This window comes from Anser brachyrhynchus (genome assembly GCF_964034855.1).
Source record: "Anser brachyrhynchus genome assembly, chromosome: 3".
Taxonomy (NCBI): Eukaryota; Metazoa; Chordata; class Aves; order Anseriformes; family Anatidae; genus Anser; species Anser brachyrhynchus.
The window spans coordinates 104,640,516-104,657,420 of record NC_137696.1 but is presented as its reverse complement, the minus strand read 5'-3'; the positions used below and the strand labels follow the sequence as shown (position 1 = coordinate 104,657,420).

The following is a 16,905-nucleotide window of genomic DNA, read 5'->3' as shown; positions in this document are numbered from 1 at the left end:
CTGTAGGGAATAAATTAACACAGGTGAACTTGTAGCACTGATTTTTGTGACTAATTTATGAGGATATTTTGAGTAGGGAGAAATTTGTACCTTTGTCCTGAGTGTTCATTTCCCCTTTCTTACCAGTAGTTCTTTCCTCAGTGTATAGTAAAAATTCTCAGAAGAAGATCAGTGGTTGGGAAGGGTTCACTGAAGTAGCTACAGGCAAACATTTGTGTGCATGACCCTATCTTGTTTTAACATCTAGTACAACACAGTTAACATAAGGATGATAATTTCAAACAAAATCAAAAAAGTGTTTTTTGAAAGGAAGGAAAATTGTACTCTGAAAATATGTTGCTTTAAATTGAACAACAGAATATTTTTACACAGTGTTTGTTTTTTCATAAATTCCATAATTATGTGATGTATGTTTGCAACAAGGCTTGTATGGATTTCAAGAAGGTTTCAATTTTTCCATTTGTTATCTCTAGTTATACAAGCTAATCTTTTCCTAGGAAATCAATGCTTCAATTGTAAGAAACTCACATGCGGTGGTACAGGATGCAAACTAGGTCAGAATAAGTAGATAACATTTTGTTCCAGGGTTCATGAGTCTGTCTAACCCCCTCTGGGTACAGATTATGTTTCAGGACATTTGAATAACAGTATAAAAAAAATCAGTTCCCTTTATAGCTAAATGAACTATGAATTAAATTTGTTATCAGATGACCAGTAGCTGCTAAGCATTTTCCAGCTGAATAAGCTAATAAACCTATTTACTCTTTCTGCACGAGCAAGCACAGGCCCATTAGCTGCAGATGCCTTCAGCAATATTCTTTGACATATAGAAGGTCATTCTCCTTTCATTGTCTTCATATCTTTATAGTTTAATGGTTAGCAAAAAGAACAGCTGCAATAGTTTTATTAAGTAGCTAATTAGTAATTTAAAACTGCAGTTGTAGGATTTTTATCCCCTTTAACCTCATTCTGATGGATTAGTGCTTTATATGCATTTACTTTGAAAACTCTGGATTTAAACTGAAATCACCTGTAGTAATTTAAATTGTCAGAGGCTTTATTAAAATGTGGTGGCAAAATACCTTGCTTATTAAAAGACCTCTTCTTGCTCTTCTTTTCCTTGCTACTCAACATCTGAGTGTTTGCTGGCAAGAACTCTGTCAAGGGATGGATTGGGAAGAAGCTAATGGGTGATTTAATTTGCCATGGGCTCTGACAAGTACTGCATACTTTCCCCCTTTGTGACAAGATAGCAGGACGGGTTCAGTTTTGTAATAGACTTTTCAGGAACTGTTGCACCTTTTCAAGCTTCTGCAGTCAGGATTACTGAAATGAGAAGGCATTACTATCAGTATGACCATGTTTTCTTTGGTGATTATAGTTACGGCTGCTCCGCTTGCTTTCTATGCTCTCTTGCAAGTATTTCCCAGAAGGACCGTTCACAGCACGAGTTCATGTCACAAGAAACATCAACGGGAGAAAAAAAGAACAGATTTTGGTTTTGCTTTTTAGGAGGGATAAACTTTTTGATGCTTCTTGTTGAATCTATGGAGCATTGCTTCTGGACCTATGAGCTGTTCTGCTTGATCGGAGCAACAGTCGTTTTAAGTCTGTATCCTACAGCAGGGAGTAAGAGGTACCTGAAGGAAAACAATATATTGGCACCCACTCCATCTAGAAAAAGCTTTGTTGTGTGCTCTTCTCCCTACTAGAGAGTTTATTATCCTGCCTAACAATGCACAGTTGTTCCTATCACTGCCTCAATTGTCTTTTTTTTCTCTTTCTTTCTTTTATTACTGTGCTAGGTAAGCTCCTCAAGCTTATAAGAGGGATTTAAATGTCTGCTTACATTTCCTTGGGTTTCTCAGTTTTCTGTCACACCTCAATTTGCTTAGAATGATGTCAAAGTTTCTACAATGCTAATAGTATATATGTATATATTTAATTTTAAGTAGCGATATTTAAACTTTATTTTTGATAAAAGCTACTAGAAATACCCATTAGTTAAATGACAGTAAATCCCCATTTTCATTTGTTTTTCTGTGTTCTTCAGAGATACATAGCTGTTCATGCTTTAGCGGGAAAACACCAGAAATAGCATGAAGTTACCGAAGTACTAAATGAAAATTAATATCAACAGGAAACTTTCTCACCAACTATGTGAGACATTGTCAAACCTCCTACCTTAGGGTGACCTATTGAAAAAATGTGGCTGGTTATATTTTTTCTTGTTGCTGGATCAGTGCTGGGCCTTGCTGTACATCAGGAAATCTTCACCTTGTTTAGCCTCTGTTTGTGTTGACTTCGTAGAGCAGAAAGGCTATGCTGTCTCGTAGCTTTCGGCATACTTGCTTTTGTTGTGGGTAAAATGTGATCCAGATCTTTTGTGTTTGCTGAAGGCCTCTTCCTGGTGTTAGTACGATTCAAGTGGCTGGTCTTGGACAGGTCCTTAAGCTGTTTTTTCTAGATTCTGCAGGTAATGCACGTGTTGGAAGTTACAAGCTCTTGTATGGTATGGCAAAGTGTTTTTTCAATGCCTTTGAAGTTCTTATCTCAAAACTTCTGAAGTATCACTTCATTTCCACAAATGTTTGAGAGTTTGAAGAGCTCTTATGTATGAACAGTTTTTTATATAAATACATAAGACCAGATTGTGCTAACAATCTGCTGATTTCCACACACTATCTATTTACATTCTCTGCAAAACTGACCTCCAGATGCAGTATTTGAAAGCTCACAGTATTAGAGTTGTTCTTCCAAACCGTTCATTATTCTGTTAAACAGCTATCGTGGATTCTTATTGTATTTTCTGAATGTGGTGACCAAGGTGACAATAAATAATTCTTCAGTTTCTCTACATCCACAGTGAGAAGACAATCCCAGAAATTCCAAATAACTGAGAACATAAAAATCCTTGTTCACACTGGAGGAGTATAGTTATAGTAGAAACAAAACATTTGAGATATATATAATATACATAAATTGTATATATAATATATACTAAATATAAATGTATATATAACATACATAAATCACAAAACCTAACATAAAACATGGTTTTAGAATAAGAACAGAGCTTTAAATAGAGGCACACTACACACAACTACAATATTTTTTGTCAATCTTCTCAAAGAAAGTACCTTTCTTTTACTCTGGAATTTCATGTAGAGAAATTTACTGATGCAAAACAATTGCTTTTACTGAAGTATATGTATAACCTTGTAGCTTCTTAAGCAATTTTTCAGAAGAATGCTATCCCAAAATCAGTTGGAAAAGGAAAGGGAGAGGAAAGATTCAGGGACTTGAGTCAATCAGACCTTTTGCTGCGTACCTTGTGACCTATACTGCACCTTTAATGGGAACCTCAGAAATGCTGTCAAGGGTCTTGACATTGTAAAGCTAGCTTTCTCTGACCTGATATTAGAGCAAACAGCATTTGAAAATATAAAAATGTCGAAGTGATTTGACTGAAACAAATGGAGTTCCCAAGCTAACTTCCCTCCTGCTCCAATGGCCTTGCAGGTGGCAGGGGTACTTTCTTTCCATCTTGCACCCAGGCCAAGAAGTCTTCAGTCGACTTCTGCACTGCAGCAATTGTGTGCAGTCCCTTCTTGATCCCTGTGGAGTCTGTTTCCTTAGGGCCTGCCACAGTGTCTGTGCTCTGACAGCCATAGCTGCCTGGGGCCTGACTGTACCGTCGGCTGTTAGCTGACCTCACTGCGTCCGTCTGTCCCCCTTCTGGTCCCATGCTGGAAGCCTCTCTGTGCTCCCCAGGGAGCATCAGTCCTGCCCTTGCTCCATGCTCTTCACTAGATGGATAGTGCAGCCACCAGAAGACAAACAGGAGTTTTCTTCCATCATTGCATCTGCCCAACCAAAGTCTTTTAAAAGAATGTAACATTGCATACAGTAGACAAATAAAATAGGCATTGTCCGTTACAGTCAAATAGATTTTCCTTTCTTTAGGGAAGTTCAGCAGATGGTTTGGGGACCAGACTCTGAAACTGAAAATCATAGTATGCTCTCTTCTTTGTAATTAATACACTGACCTTTTTAGGATGATCCTAGGTTGTCTTATTATGAGCATAATATAATCACAACTTCTGATTCAAATTCCTTTTTTTTTTAAAAGTATCTGAGTCCTGTACTTATAGGCAACAGAGAGAAGCATGTGTCACTGAAGACAGTCCAGGATTTTACCTCTTTGACACTATCTATGATGCTTATTTCTAGATGGATGATTCACTAGGTGGAAATTAGGGAGCTATGCAGTGTTTGGTTTTCCTCGGGGACCCGCTGGAATTAAAGCCACCCCTCCTCACCTGAATGCTTCATTTTGTCACAGTACTATCAGTCGCTGTCTCCTCGGTTGTACCAATGCAACTCTTTCAGCACAAAACCTCTCAGTTACCATCTCTTACCAGCTTTGCTGTGTTTTAGCAATTAAAATAATAACGTACTTCTGAAACATTTATACACGGGTTTCATGTGAGCTGTTCACACAGTTTCTGTTGCTGGTAGATGTGGTCTCAAAGTCCTTTCCGGTCAGAAAAATCAGCACAGTTTCTGTATGCTTTTGCAGCAGCAGTGAGAGGCTGGTGAAATGGGGCTGACTGGAGTGTAAATGTTGTGAGCAGTATCTGAGTTCTTAGCTCAGTGGCATTAACTGTGATAAAAACAGAATGTAAGGTTGTCCTAGGGAGAAAGTTCTTCATCCTATACCTTATTTTCATGGTACCTCATTTTACTAAAATTGTCTTAAATATTCATAATATGTGTATTTTTAAAAGTGTTAAGCTTACATATTTTAAGGGTTAGCATTCCTGAATGAAATGCTAGTGGGTGTCCCACTGCTGTCCAAGTCATAGTTCAAGGGAGGAGGTAAATAAATTATCTTGATTTCTTCTTTTCCCTTCAATCCTGTTGAAGGATTGATAATTCCTCAGAATTCTGTTTTTCTTCCATCATTTGTGATTAAGGGCTGCAAGGAATACTACCCAGGCAGAACTCCCAAGGAGAAAAGAAAAAACCCTCATATTTTACCTAAGTTCTTACTACAGCTTTTATCATGATGATCTTTACAATGTCTTCCTTTGTTTTAGATAAACCGAAGAAGGACATCCTAATAGCTGTTTTTATTGCTCACCTTAGGTGAAGACCACCCGTAGCATTCCAAGCTTCACTGAAACTTGGTATTTCTAATAAGTCACAGTTGCATTCATTGGGAATAGAGAAACTTTCTAAATAAAAATAACAACAGTGGTGTGCTCAGAAATAACATCAGTGATGTGCTTAGAAACAAAATTATTGTGTTAGTAGATGCTAATCACTTAAGGCCAATGAAAGAGCAAACCAGGGCTTTTATTTCCACAGCCTGTCTATAAGCAAGGGATAAATTGCATTTCTATTGTTATCTCTGTCAGGTCTAAGCTTATAAAAATAAAATGCAGAATTGCACATACAAAAATCTTTTTTTATGTCCATTGCTTTTGCTGTGGTATTAAATTTTTTATCCAACATTGCTCTTTTTGGTCTCACGTTGCTTTAACTTTAATAGAGAGTTTCAAGTAAGCATCATGCTGTAGTCTGTAAATGAATCTTTTTTTTTTTTAAACAATGCAGGTACTTTATTTAGGTTTTGGTGTTTTCCACAGTGCTTGCTGAAGTTCATTATTGCTTGTAATTATGATATTCCATTTTCCTTTTTAATTCATTTGGTCTAATCTGAACCAGCACAGGAATTGCTTGAATATGTATTGCATTATGTGTCCTGAAATATTCCTTCATGAGTTCTTTAAGGGACCTTTTAAACTTGTATTTATTTTTATTTTAAGCTATTTGTACTGCATTGAGATTCCTCTTATCCTGATAAACTAGAAAATACATAGATTTGTAAACTAACTAATGAGGACCAATCTAACATTCATTCACAATATAGCTAATAGATCACTGTAATGAACAGAACATACTCTTTCAGAAAAAAACAAGGCAAGAAAAGAACTGCACAGAACACCCAGCTTGTCCCCTGCCCCTACAGGGTCAGCGATCCTGAGAAGATGTTTACTTCAACCTGGTTTTCAATTCTTCCAGTGGAAAAGTCATAAGATTACCTGCAGGTCTGTTCCTCTGTTTCATGATCTTTAGTGTTAAGAAGTCCAACTAATGTTTGACCTGAGTCTTCCCTGTTTCGCAGTAAGCTTATTATTTTTTTCATATGAAATCTGAAATAGTTTATTCCTTCCCTTTAGCAGCACCTTTTGTGTGCCTGTGTTGTGCCCTGTTACTCTTATCTTTTTAAAACATAATGGAAAATACCTCTTTCAGTCTTTCCTCATAGGTCATGTTTTCTAGATTTCTGATCACTCTCTCCTCTGTACTCTCTGTACATGGAGAGTTGAATCTGTACACAGGTGTGGCCTTAGCCTTCACTGGATGTAGAAGAAGAATGACTTTCCATATCTTATACCTTATGTTCTTGTTTATACATCCCACTAAAGAGCTTATTTTTTTTTCCACAGATAGCATGATATTGTCTCATATTTAACTTTTGGTATACTGTAGTAGCAGATCACTTTTCTATAGAACAGATGCTTTAGGCAGAACTGCTGTGCCTAATATCTTGCAATTAATTATTCCCTGAGCAGGCCAGTAACAGAGAATTCCTTGATCTGGCCATTCTATATTTTATATTGTTGTTCCTTTTACACTGTATTACAAAGGAGAGCTTCAACATGCTGGTAAAATCTCAAAATTTGTCGACCTTTGTTAAGCCTATGCATAGAATTTTTTTTCTCCTCCAAGACTGAGGACTCAAAAATATGGGTAATGTTGAATGTAATGGAATATAACAATTTTATTTTTAAAGCTATTTTTGATTCCAGCACCAACTTTAAGTACTAGGTACCAAATTACCAGATACCATTTTGAAAACTGCCCTCACAGTTAGACTTTGAGATAGTATATATTAATTATACTAATGGAGATCAATGTGATTCCAGCTTTTTGAAGTTCTTTATATGTAACTGATTATACTTTTTATTTTTTTTCCTGTTGGCCAATGTGGAACAAGGTTATTGGAGAGAAAAAAAAAGGGGGGGGGAAAAAGGTCATATGAAGTATATTATTTTCTCATTCTCTTATTTTTAAGTATTTTGTCCCTTGTTCTTCAAAATTGTTTGACAGAATATTTGCAAAGCCTCTCAGCATTCCAAAGGTTTTTATATAAATTTTTAGTATCTTGTGTATAAAGCAAAATATAATCAAATAATTGCTTAAATGAGGTGAATCCCTCCACACAATACCAAAGATATTGCTAAAAATTAGGGAACCTTATGAGGAAGAGAATTAGGGCACATATCCTTTAGTAGAACCTAGGGGCAGAATGGAACAGAGAGAGAACCAGAAAGACAAAATGGAAGGGGACCTCTGAAGGCATCTGGTCCAAGCCCCTGCTCAAGTAGGACCACCCTGAGCTGGTTGCCCAGGACCAAGTCCAGGCAGCTTTTGAAGATCTCCAAGGAAGGAGACTTCACAACCTCTCTGGGCAACATCTGATCCATTCCAGGATTAGTTTTCTGGGGAAGCAGTCCGAGCTGTATGTCAGAAGCCGCTGTTCCATCACTTCAGCTAGTCTGTTACTCACATTACCGTAACACCGAACTATTCTCTTTCAGGCTTAGCTCTCTTAAGACCTGGGTGGGCTGCCCACGTAGCTGAGACTTGGAGAGAAACCTGATGAATTGTCAATGTCCTAATATCTATCTGATGAGAAAAGAAGTGTGATTTAGAAGTATGTGTGAAGAGGAAGAGCAGGGGCCAGGGACTAGGCACAACCTACCAGGGAAGAGGAACAACAGAAGTGCATTGTGAAGAGAAATGGGTGGGGGCAGAAGGTGTCTGTCTCTAGGGACAGGAGCAAAAAAATACTTTTTACTATTGATGCTCTTAATGGCTTAGATCCCATTTTGTTTGTTTTAGTACAGAGCTGAATCTAGTGAAGAAACTTCAGATGCGATAGGGATATTCTCAACAAAAGTTTAAAAAAAAAAGAAAAAGGAAAAAAAAAAACTTACCACTTTTAGCAAATTCTTGACACTGCCTAACATGGTTGGCTAAAATGCTGCTTAAATTAATTCAAAATCCGTTCAAAAATTGGAAAGCTGGAAGTTTTCTTCAGAGTATGGAAGGATTTGAAAAACAAGTTTTGTAGTGCTGCCTCAGAAAAGAAGGAAGAGGTTAAAAAAAAAAAAAATCAAACTCTTTTAAGGTTAATCGTGTCTCTTTTGAGATTGTAAAGCCAGTTCTGAGAAACTATCTTGCCTGAGGCTGCTGACTTTAGATTTCTCTCATCATTAATCTCTCTTACATTGCGTGTCATATTCAGTTGCAGTAAGACAATTAAGCTAAGAAATGTGGAAGAAGGATATTATCCTCTCCACTTTACATCAGTGCAATAGTGTTTCTAACAACTAAATCACTGCAAGATTTGTAGGACACACAAAATATAGCTCCCTTTCCTGAAAATAATTTCATTGATAATAAGTGCCTGAAAACAATTGAATCTTTTTGAACAAGAGCAGTAAAAATTACATGTTTTATTATATTAACAACAGGCCTTCTCAAAGAACGTAATTGTATCAGGTTAAATGCACAGTTTAAAGTGAGGACAAGAATCAGCAGTTGTTTTGGCTGTTTTTCTCCTTGTTTTTATTTCTTTCTACATTTTTATGTTTTAACCAAAATTCCTGACAGGCCCACTATAAAATAAAATGAAAGAAACATGCTACCAAAGTCAGTTACCATTGCCAATAGAAGCAAGTGTTGCTATCCTTAACAATCAACTTTGAAAATGTTTATTCATTTTGGAAAATCCAGAATTTGTTTATGGCTCACCTCCAGAGTTGTAGATCTATTTTTTTTGTTTGTTTTCTTTTGGTTTGGTTTTGTTTTATGATATGAAAATTAATGTTACATGAAATTTCATATTAATAATATACCCAGATGAAAGGACATTGCTTTTATGAAGTTTATCCAGTTCATTGTGGAGTCAGATCTATTTCCATATCAGAGTTGTTAAAAAAAAATAGGAAGTTTTCATTATTATTATTTTAGGTGTTTTGTTAAGTACAGAACATATATATTTACGTATAACATAGACGTGTAGTTTTACATGAAAGCCTTTGTCATTTAGAGAAGGTGAAATCAAGTTACATACTGCAGACCAGGCTTGGCCTTCAAATAGTTATTTTATAATACTCTGATAAACCTTTTCCTTCCATTTGAAACTGCTGATTTTTCAAGACCGTCTATCCCATACAACAAAGCAGTTGCAGTGGCATTTTCCTTGGAAAAGCTTTTTGAGGACAAAATGGAATTAGTCAAAGTGAAATGGACCCATGACAATTTGGCTGCTTGCCTATTTGCATTTCATTGCATTAATTATTCATTAATGTGCATCTCATAGACATATATCCTGGGTTTAGGTATGATAACATGATAACTGTTTGCCCTGTTTTACCTGTGAATCCATGCATTTTATAGTAACAATCAGAAGAGTCATACCCAGGATTTAGGTTACTATTAAATAGTTATTTCATCTAATTTCTACAGGTTTTAAATATTCAACTATTTTTGATGGTGATCCATATCCTGAATGGGAATAATTCCACTGACTTCACTGAGTTATATACTGAAATCATTTTTTTCCTCTGGTTATATTCCATGTGAGAAAACGTTGAAAATATGCTCGCACAAAACTCAGCTGAAAGAATGCTAAACCACCCGAGTGAAGCAATCAAATCTGGAAATGCCTATGGGCAAAAGCCAATTCATCCTTAACTTTGTTCCCTTGTGCATAGAGATTTTAATTATATTATCACAAACTTTTTCCCATGAAATCCACTCCCGTTTCATTTTTTTCTTTCTGAATTCAGTGCAATTCTTACCCTTATGAAATCAAAGGGAGTCTTGCAGTCATTTCTGTTCCACCTCTGGCATCCATCACTGGAAACATTGACAACTTTCTTAACTCACCACTTCAGAAGCTGAATATTGTTCAGTGAACAAGACAGGAACAACACTGTTGTGGCACTCATTGTGTGCTGCTTTGCATTATAGGTTGTTGACCCATTCCTGTAGTCCTTTTAAAAATGGTTGTCGTCCCTTTGTCTCTCCATTCTGGTTGTGGAAAGAGGTCAGTTAGTTAAGAAGGCAAGTTCTGTGATTTTTATTTATTTATTTATTTTAATTTCAGTAGAGGCTTCCTCTCAGGGTAAGATATGCAAAGAAAGCAACAGCTTGGCAATATAAGGACTTGTCAACTCAGGCCCTGAAGCACAGTAGCTATGTTCAGATGGCATTGGACTACAGCTATTAATCTGGAAATGGCTTATTGGCTCGGATGCACTGTATCATGAATGTACTACTTTATGGTCAGTATGTGTGGAGCCAAAGGGGCTCTGCAATGTGCTTGCTTTTGCTCCTGTATCCGGTGTTAATAAGCCAAGGCACGCTCGTGCTTCTTGTACAATGCCACATACATTGCTTGGAATCAATAAACTCTCCTAATTTCCATTGCTTCCTTTGACAGCTTGGCTAATTCATACATCTCTTTGTTGCATGGAGTGAATCGGTAAAACGGAGTAGCTTATTTCGTGTTCTGAAGTTTAGTGGTATGTGGCTTTTACACGGTTCTTAACTCCTTCTAGGCCCTTTATGCTCCTAGCAGGGAAAAAATACATTGTCTTTTTTATTATTTTTTCAGTGAAATCATAACAATTTTACAATTAAAAGTTTCTGTAACATTTTCCTCCACAAAGTTGTCTTTCACAAACCTATACCACAATCCATCTATATCTTGAATACTGTGATATGATAGGACACGAGGAAAACCTGTACCTGCTGCTCTTCTTATTGATGTCACTCTTGAGAAAACTTGATAACAGCAGGACTGTGGCTAAACATTTTCAAAGATTTAATTAATTTTAACACAAGCTCTTCAGACATTGCCACAGGCTTGAAAAGGTTTAACTAAATATAAAGTTTGAAGAAGCAGTGAGCAGTAAAGAGAACGTAAAAACAAAACAGCAGTCACCATCTTATTGCAGCATGATCTTTTAACATCTATGTCAAGTGATAATTTTATAAATATTAAGAAAAAACATCCTTCGTTTCCAGAGTGCACAGAGCAGTTGCCAGAGCATGCTAGTTTTCTAAACGAAGATCCAGGTGAGAGATAAATACTCAGTTTGCAATGGAAGCTGACTTCATGCATGTGCACATCATACAGCTGGACCCCAAAGGGATGTTCTTCTCAAAGAAATGAAGTCCAAGTATTTATTGACCTGACATAAACTCTAAACCTCCTACAGAATACTAATTTTAAATAACAAAATGATCCACTTTAGCTTCAATGATTTAAAAGCCCTGAGAGATCTGTGCAATTATTCTTTCAAATAATGTGGAAGCAGAACTAATGCCAAATAGCATTACTTACATTTGTGTAGTTTCACTAGTGTAGTTCTCAAATTATCGGTTTCAACTCCTGTACGATTTACAACAGATTTCTTATGCTTTCAGTTTCAGTCCTTAAGTTCCTTAGTCCTTAAACTGGTGATAGACTTGTCTGACATGTAGAAATTCAGAAAATTTGTAGGTTTTTTAAATTAATATTGAACAACTTTTTTCTTTTTCCTTACTTTTTTTCTCTGTATGTCTTATGTAGAAGCATTCCTCTAGCACTAATCAGTCTTTCTAATATACCAGTTTTGCACATCTCAAAAATATATGCATAGACTGTGCCAAATTTCTTCTGACTTTTCCTTCTGAAAAGACATTATCTGTTGGCACACTCCTGGGCTTGCCTCATTGAAACGCTTCATTGCCTACACTTTTAATGATTTATTTTTTTTTCTTTGAGTACTTAAGTAGCTGATTTTTATTTTTTTTCCTACTGACTTTTGCAATTCCAACATACTTTGAAGACTCAGCTTGTTTAGTATAACAGGAATTATCATAATATGTAGTAAATCACTGAGCCAGCTGTGTCATGTAAGTCTGAAGTTGATGCTTTACATGTCAATTTATAAAAATAATTATTTAGTCCCTCTGAAACCAGCCAGGGCATCAAAAGCTTGAAAGAATAACAAGTGCTTGGTTTAATCTAATGAAAGGAAAAAAGACAGGAGAATGAACATGAAAGAATACCCATGGCTTGGCCAACAGAAGATAATGAATGATATATGAAAGACCAGGACAAGCTGAGCAAAAGTTGAAAGCAACCAGACATGAGTTAGAGGAAGGGCAGTTGATGCTGAGGTGAAAATTAGAGAATTATCTTTTGGTTAGAAATGGTTGCTGATTGAAGAGCTTACATTTATATAAATTTCAATGAAAGGAAAAAAAAAAAAGTCACTAAAAACAGGGAAGTGCCAGAGAAGAGGCATTTCTAGACGACAAAAAAAAAAAAGGGGGGGGGAAATAAGAAACTGAAAGAATCTGACAACGCGAGGAAGCACCTTCTGAAAGACATGTCAGAGTGTTTGACATGAATAGCAGCATGAAGTGGAACAGTTGCATTTCACAGGATTTCTTGCCTTCCTCATGCAGAAAGCAGATTTAGAAAGGGTCTGAAATAAAACTGAGCAGATATATTATTTTCCGGTTTACTTCTCAGGAAACCATTTTTTTATTATTGTATTGTTAAACCTTTGTGTGAGATTCCTGCCTCCAAAATTTCATCAGAAGATTTTATAAACCTCTCAGTATTTATATGAACAGATGAGTTAATTTTTTATTTATTTTTTTCTTTATTTTAATTTAACATGTTTTTTTTACTTAATCTGTTACATGGTTTTCTGGTGTGGAAAATTTAATAGCTTGATATTTCTGAAGGTCAAAATATCCCCATATCATGATGTATATAATGTCATTGCTTCTCCATGGTCATGGAATGCATATATTCCAAGTTAATGCAAAAAAAAATAATTACATTTTCATATCGGAATAGAGCGTGATTGAATGCATAGGTCAGATTCACCTAGACTCAAAATTCTACCAGCTATTTGCTGTCACATACTGAAACTCCACCTACAAGTAACAATTTCTCAAAGGTTAAACGAGTGTAAGTAACCCACGGCTGTCTGTTAGCAGCCTCCTTAATTTGGAAATTGTGTTGTGGGATACAACACAAAGGCCCGTGTGGTGGTCTTTAGACAAATACGGAAGGGTTATACACGCCTTTTCAGGCAGTGAGATAGAAATCAGCTCAGACCTGAAGTTCAGGCTTAGGTTATTAGCTCAAGAATAATGCTGTAATGCGTAACCACTGCACCACAGATCCTGGATGTGTTCAGATTTTCAATTTGGCCTGACTGCACCTACTTTACAAATGTCTTTAAAATAACTTGGTTAGAATTAAGCCGTTCTCAAAAGTCAGTTGTTAATTGTTCAATGATCAGCTGTGCATCGCTTCAAAAGTCTTACTTAGCTTAAAAATGTTTGTAGACATGGTAAAAAATTAGTATACATCAAGAAATTAATTCTTTCACGTCTTTCATGCCTATACCAGCTGCATGAGAGGAAGGGGAAAGTGCAAATATTATTTTTATTGATGTTTCTGAGAAACTTTTTTGTGTGGGTGTTTGGTTCACAAATTTACGCTGCGGGCTGGAGCAGGCTTTAGGAGCTGTAGCACTGGCAGTCAAAGCGTGCCTTCCTCAAGGCACTGGGTTTATTACAAGTGGTGAGGATAGCACACCTCTTGTAGTCCTCTGGCTTGACACAGGGCATCCGTGGTGAACTGTGGGGGGTTCCAAATTACAGTACACTTACCACGGGTGATACATGTCCTCCATCGCTGCTATCTAAATGCTGCTGAATGCTGCCTAAATTAGGTATCTCTGCAGCAGAGCGAAGTGGGTGCTGCTACCACAGCGCACAGCACGGCAGGAAAGCAGGGCTGGAATTTCTGCCGTAATGTACTCTGGGTTTCCTGGTGAGAGCTACTTTGGAAAGCATTAATGTTCAGATCTGGAGATGGCTGTATGCAGCTGTAGGTTCTACAACGTATTTTAAGATGTTATTTTAAAACCCTGTATGGAGTTTGGATAAAGCGGTCCCGAGGCCATGATTATACTGGGAAGCAAGAAGTAAGCAGCTCGCTTAAGATGAGCAAAAGAAGAAAATGGATTAATGATGGCTTTCGGAATATAAGGAAATGGTTTTTGTCATTGGTGTTGTTTTTCTTATTTTTTTTGAAAGTGAGACAGAGTAAAGAACTGAGGAAAACAGAAGTTGTGGAGAAAGACAAGCAGACCACAAGCTAATTCAACTGGCCAGGGTCAGTATATCCGCCCTCCCTCCCCTTTTTTTTCCTTCAAAGTATGTTACCTACTATGACCCTACTGAAGGAGCTCAGTCAAGACTAATTAGACTTAAGATACGTTTACGATCAACTCTGTCCACTATTCCAAATATTTTTGGATGTAATCTTTTTTTTTCTTTCTGAATGTGATATGAACTTTTATTCCTTACAGAAGGTGGTGGCATTTTAAGACAAAATAATAAATACAGTTCCAAGAACACAGAAATTAATTTATTCTAAGGAAACTAAGGACAATACATTTAATTAATACTTGTTATCCAATGGAGGAGGATGCCAAAAATTTAACTGTATTTTAAGAGAGCATTTGTTTTAATAGGATGCTTTAGCAAATCCGGAAGTGTATTTTCTTCATTTATCACGTTGTTTTGAATAGAATATTTTAGAGATATTTTGCCTTTGGTAGTATTACCAGCTCTTGTGATTTTTCACAACTCCTATATTTGGATAGGTTTGCATCTGGAATAACAGGATTTTAGCTCTGCCACTCGCTGCTTTTGCTAAAGCATATTGCACAGGATGGGAGAGGCTGCATTGCCATAAAAGTGTCTTCTGTGTTAGCTTGTGTGAATGGTTTCTGTAGATGCCTAGGTGTATGGAAGTTACCAGGAAGTTAGTACGATGCTGTGCCTCGGCACAAACAGCTGGGGTTGGCCTCCCAGCCATGTGCCAGTGGGTAACTGTGGATGTGCAAGCGCAAGGGTGAACTGCGTGAGTGAAGACACACATAGGCAGTGTGGAGGGTTACCTGCTATTAATGATAGCAGGTGGGTTCTGTTAATAAGAGCTGCTTTACTAAAAGCTCTTCTCATAAATATTGGCTGTGACCTGTCTCTCTCAGTTCAACCCCCACATCAGGAAAAAGGAATTTACAACAAAGTAGACATTCATTTCTTGGTTCTTTCAAAATTGGTATTATTTCACAGAATCACTGAGTTTGGAAGGGACCTATGAAGGCCATTTGGTCCAAGCCCTGCTCAAGCAGAGCCACCCAGAGCAGGGTGCCCATACCCATGTCCAGGTGCCTTTTGAAGATCTCCAAGGAGGAGACTCCACAGCCTCTCTGGGCAGCCTGTGCCAGGGCTCTGTCACCAGTACAGTGAAAGTTCCTGATACTTAGACAGAATCTGCTGTGTTTCAGTTTGTGCCCATTGTTAAAGTTCTTGCTGCAATATTAAACTAGAAGGCAAAATTTAAGACTACAAGCATCATCCTATATAATTATCCCATGATTTTAAGAACCTGGAGAAAATGACTTCTGCTTCGGAGGCTGACAGAACAGTATTTTTTATTGTTCAGGACTTTTTAACTAGCTATTTCAAAATCTGCAGCTATTTGATTTACCAACAGCAGATCAGCTAGAATTCCATGCCCAAATTATTCACATACTGTACTCATGTCTGTCTTAGTTTAGAAATCCATGCTTAAAGATATTCTCATGTTGAGATCCAGCTCCAAATACTTACAGTACAGTAAAGATTATGCAAGTAGATGTCTGAACTCTCACTATTTAGAATTATTAGAGATCTTATCAATGACCAGAGCTGTTCTAACTCTTCCACTGACCAAATCTGATTTCTAGCTTTCAATGTAATGAATCGACTGCATCTCAACTATTTCTTCATTGAAGCTAATGGAAGCTCAGATACTTTGCTGACATGTTGACACCTCTGTTGAGGAAATGTAAACTTGAACCTCACTCTTAATGATATCATGGAAAAGAAAATAAACCTTGGTTAATGTTGTAGGTGTGGTCTACTTGTCTCAATATGATGCAAATTTTAATCAATAGATTAAAGGTTGAATCAGAGAAATGATTTTTTGCCTTTTTTTAACACTATACTATATCTTCATAATAATATGTTCATCTGTTTCCCTGTATTTTTCTTTGAATTATCTCCAACAGTAAAAACCAGTTCCAGCAACCAATGCAAGTGAGAAGTGGTGTTGTAAAATGGTGACTGTACGATTATGAATTCCTGAGTGCAATCTTTAAGCTCATCCCTTTTTTCATCGTTGGGAAATACACATAGAAAAGGTTATGTTCACATTAAAATGATAATTGTATTGTTAACAAGATTAAAGGCAAATGAATGCAATAATATATCAATGAAAATAAGCAAGAGCTGAAAACAGTTTTACTGCAGTAGGCTGAGGGCACAGTGGCCAGGTAATGTAAGCAGTGCAGATCCCAGTCTGAGCAAGGAGGCTGGATAAGGATTGCTTTACCTTCGCGAACAACTTTGTAGTGAATAATGCACATAAATTTTGAAGTGGAAGGGAAGTTTCCCCCTCTAGAGGCTAATGCAAAGAACTGCTTATCTACTTCTAGTTCAGCCACTGGCTTTAGTTTTGGGTAATGACAAATTAAACCTGGACACTTCCAAACTGACAATCCAATTCAACACTAGGTATTATATGTCAATGTTTTTCACCGAGCTAATTGTCAGAGCTACACTTGCAACTTGTGATAAATGGAAACCATCTCACATCTTTACCCACTGCAGCTGCATGTCAACTCTCTG

The 16,905-nt window shown here is 36.9% G+C and overlaps 1 protein-coding gene and 1 long non-coding RNA gene across 2 annotated transcripts in view; one reads left to right on the top strand and one right to left on the bottom strand.

Annotated features, from left to right (window-relative positions):
* Window positions 1-14,329, bottom strand: part of LOC308193262 — a 53,010-nt gene extending 38,681 nt beyond the window's left edge. The window contains exon 1 of the long non-coding RNA XR_013949501.1: window positions 91-14,329. This is a non-coding gene — a long non-coding RNA (uncharacterized lncRNA). The remainder of the gene's footprint in view (window positions 1-90) is intronic.
* Window positions 1-16,905, top strand: part of DLGAP2 (DLG associated protein 2) — a 463,115-nt gene that overhangs the window by 279,212 nt on the left and 166,998 nt on the right. The gene's annotated exons all lie outside the window — the stretch shown is intronic.